Here is a 4,564-nt window from a genome sequence, read left to right on the forward strand (position 1 = left end):
AATGATGCAATCACTCATCGAAAGATGAACCAAACACTGAAAAATCATCCATAAAGACCTCTAAGAACCGTTCTACCATATCAGAAAATATGCTCATCATACAAAGCTGAAAAGTTGCAGGGGCATTACATAGCCCGAAAGGCATGCGTCTATACGCAAAGGTACCAAAGGGACAGGTAAAAGTGGTTTTCTCTTGGTCTTCTGGGGCAATAACGATCTGATTATAACCGGAGTATCCATCTAAGAAGCAATAGTGACTATGTCCAGCTAATCGCTCTAGCATTTGGTCGATAAAAGGAAGGGGAAAGTGATCCTTCCTTGTGACCTTGTTCAATTTCCTATAGTCAATACACACACGCCATCCCGTGGTCACTCGGGTTGGGATTAATTCATTATTATCATTCTGGACTACAGTGATACCTGATTTCTTGGGGACAACCTGAACAGGGCTGACCCACTTACTGTCTGAAATTGGGTAAATAATACCCGCATCTAACAACTTAAGCACCTCTTTTCGAACTACCTCTTTCATGTTAGGGTTCAGTCGACGTTGCATCTCCCTAGAAGGTTTGGAGTCTTCCTCTAAATGAATCTGATGCATACACACAGTAGGACTTATACCCTTAATGTCTGCTATAGTCCACCCTAAAGCTTCCTTATTGTCTTGAAGTACATTTACTAGCCTACTTTCCTGATCACTATCCAAATTGGAAGCTACAATCACAGGTAAAGTCTCAGATGGGCCTAAAAACACATACTTTAGAGTATCGGGTAGTGGTTTAAGGTCCAACTTTGGGGGCTCTTCTAAAGAAGGAATTAGGGTAGTCTCAGAAACTGGTAACGGTTCGAACCTAGCTTTCCATCTATCAGTGTCTAACACAGGGGTAGAATCTAATAGAGCATTCACCTGTTCAATAGTGCTATCGTCGTCAAAATCTAAACCAAAATGGGATAGACAACTTTCTAATGGGTCTTCAGACAAGATGTTTGGTAATGACTCCTGAACTAAGGCTTCTATCATGTTCACCTCCTCAACACATGTGTCATCTAGCTCATGAGGTTGCTTACTGACATTAAAAATGTTCATCTCCATAGTCATATTACCAAAAGATAAACTCATCACACCATTTCGACAGTTAATGATCGCATTAGACGTAGCTAAAAATGGGCGACCTAAAATCACAGGTATCTGGTTCTCTGGGTCAGGGACAGGTTGGGTATCTAGGACCACGAAATCCACTGGATAAATAAACTTGTCGACCTCAATAAGAACATCCTCGATAACACCTCGAGGGATTTTAACAGACCTATCAGCTAACTGCAGTGTCATCTGAGTAGGTTTCCATTTCACCAAGTCCTAGCTGTAAGTATACATGGAATGGCAGTAAGTTCACACTGGCTCCTAAGTCAAGTAAAGCTTTTTCTACCCGGAAGTTACCTATTGTGCAAGCAATGGTAGGAGAACCTGGGTCTTTGTACTTTGGAGTTGTGGTGTTCTGAATGATTGAACTTACGTGACTAGCTAAAAAGGCTTTCTTATGGACGCTAAGTTTTCGCTTTCGCGTACACATATCCTTAAGGAACTTGGCATAAGCAGGAATTTGCCTAATTGCATCTAATAAGGGAAGGTTTATGGTAACTTGCTTAAAAACCTCCACTATGTCATTAAAGTTCGATTCCTTCTTTGTTGGTACTAATAGCTGAGGAAATGGGGCTCTAGGCCTAAAATCAGACCTTTCAGGAACCGAATTCACATCATCAGAAACTTTATCAGTCTCTTCAGCTACTGGTCCTGAGAGGTGAGATCCTGAGGGGTGAACTACAGTATGTTCACTATCGGGCATGGTTACCTTATTGTCTACAACTCTACCACTTCTAAGGGTTCTAACAGCATTCAATTGATTCGATGGTTTTGCACCTAATTCATGAACTCCTCTAGGGTTGGGTTGTGTTTGACTAGGAAACTTACCTTTTTCTCTCAAAGAATCACTTATCAGACCAACCTGGGTTTTTAACTCGGAAATAGCCTGACTATTTTCTTGTCCTATCCTGTTACTAGCTTGTAGACTCTGTTCTACGGATAACTGGAATTTTGCAGTTTGCTGAGTTAACAAGGCGAGAGATTCCTCTAAACTTAGGATTTTCTTATCTGACTGATTCTGAAACTGAGCTAGTCCTGAAGGATTCTATAGCCAAAACCTGGGGGCATTAGAATTACTAAACTGACCTTGACTTTGGCCCTTAGACCACGAAAGGTTCGGATGGTTTCTCCAACCAGGATTATAGGTTTCTGAATATGGGTCAATCTTTTGACGGTTATCAAATCTAGTGTTATTATAAAGAGCATTGGCCTGCTCTTCAATATTCTGGCCTTCCCAAAAAGGCTCCACTCTACCACTAGTCTGGCCCACTTCTAAGGCTTCTAACCTTTTTGCTATAGCAGCAATTTTGGCATCTGATTCATAGCCTCCTTCTACCCTATTAACGTTTCCTCTACTTAAAAGAATTGTTTTCTGGGGTGCCCTACTATTTTCCCATTGCTGGTGTTTTTTCGGCGATTTCATTAAAAAATTCCATCGCCGCATCAACAGTTTGGTTTTCAAATCCACCAGTGCATAGAGACTCAACCATGGTCGTTGTGGAATAATCTAACCCTCATAAAGGATCTGAACTAGCCTAACCTTTTCTAAACCATGATGAGGACACTGGGATAATAAATCATTGAACCTTTCCAAATACCTATATAAAGATTCTCCCTCTTGTTGTGAAAATGTGCATATTTGCGTCCTAATAGACGATGTTTTGTGCCTAGGGAAAAACTTATTGAAAAAGGCATATGTAAGTTGTTCATATGTCTCAATTGACTCGGAGTCCAAACTATACACCACGACTTGGCCTTATCTTTCAGGGAAAATGGGAATAACCTAAGTTTCAAAGCATCATCATCTAAGCCTCTAATTCTTAGAGTACTAAATTTCCTCAAAATCCCTAACATGGTAATAAGGGTTTTCATTTTCTTTCCCTAAAAAGATTGGGAGCATCTGTAAGGTCCCAGGTTTCAGTTCATAGGGTGCCTCCGTTTCAGCTAACTTAATACACGAAGGACGGGTAGTCCTAGTTGGATTCAACAAAGCTTTCAAAGTTGTCATTTCTGGCGCTATCGGAGCAACATGGATTCTCTCCTCAGTCAAAGAACGTTCAAAAACAGACTCTTCAAAAGCCGGACTTTCTAGATTAAGGTAATCGAGACGCTTCGAACTACTAGGTTTCTCTTAAAAATCTACCTAGTGCGTCTCTTTTACGTTCAGGCATACAATAGAATTTTCTAAATTGGAAGGGTAAGCAAACACAGATCAAGGCCGACTCAACCAAATCAAACCTATTGATTTCTAGCAAACAAAAAGCATGATGGCTCCACTTAGATTGTTTCTAGACCAGCTTCTAATCCTTCGAACGGGAATTCGTTACAATTTAAGCAAACCCCTCTGGAATCAATCCGATTAACGTAAGTTGAATAGAGGCAGGGAAGCTCGGTGGAGCTTTGATACCCAAGGCCTCACCGGTATTACAAGGCGGCGCAGTCACGCATTCAACTTACAGAAACCGTCAAGAACTTCGAAGTATGCTTAAAAGAGTAACCAATATTTTTCGAATGACTTTCCTGTTAAGCTCGTTACCCTATCGGTCTCGTTCTAGTCAAAATTTTAGGCTTAGGTTCGCGTAGGTTACGTGTTCCTAAAGCGGGCAAGAAGAGAACGGTGATGAAATCCGAACCCTTATCTTGTATGGCCAGGCCTTGCCCTTTACTAGAAAAATAAATGTTCGTATTCAGTCCTCAACATATATGCATACGAAGGAGTCCAGTAACTCGCTGACAGGGATTCGCGAGTGTTTAGAATCTTACCTCCCGTTCCAGACGGGGGATGAATCGGTTGTAGTCGACTCGGGCCACTGACTCCGATGTCTAGTGTACGAACCCAAGGTGCAGAGACAATATCGTAATTGTCCTCCTTCTCTGCAAACAGTTTATATTTAAAGTACCCTTCCGTAGGGTAATAAAAAAAAATAATGTCTCAAAGTCCAAAAGTCCAAAAAATAAATAAATAAAAGATAAATTACAAAAATAATAAACCCTAATACAGTTTTTTTTTAAAATAAAATAAACAAACCCTAAACTAAAATTGTCTAAAATAAAATTGTCTTTTTTTCTGTTCTTTTTGCTTTAATCTTTAGCTCCAAGTCTTTATGAAATCACCAAACTCCTTGGCTCAATTTTCTTTATGATCCAGAACCTGTAGACACAAGATAAATACCCAAAAACATAAAAAAGGACAAAAATAATAATAAAATAAAATAAATCTAAAACCCTAAAAACAAGTCTGCGTCGGCGGCGCCAAAAATTGATGTGATTTGTAGATAGTGGTAAAAGTGGTTCGATTCTCAGACTTGTGAAGGATATTAATTAGACTTAAATTCTAATATTAAAATAGAAAACTCACTAAAAATTATAGCAAACTCAATCAAAGATGATATCAATACTAAAAGAAACACTGAGGCTAAGATT

At 39.6% G+C, this 4,564-nt stretch overlaps 1 pseudogene; it reads left to right on the forward strand.

Annotated features, from left to right (window-relative positions):
* The first annotated feature begins 2,688 nt into the window (after positions 1–2,688).
* On the forward strand, positions 2,689–2,788 carry LOC113292154 (annotated as a pseudogene).
* The last annotated feature ends 1,776 nt before the right edge of the window (positions 2,789–4,564 follow it).

This window comes from Papaver somniferum, chromosome 6 (assembly GCF_003573695.1).
Source record: "Papaver somniferum cultivar HN1 chromosome 6, ASM357369v1, whole genome shotgun sequence".
Classification (NCBI taxonomy): Eukaryota; Viridiplantae; Streptophyta; class Magnoliopsida; order Ranunculales; family Papaveraceae; genus Papaver; species Papaver somniferum.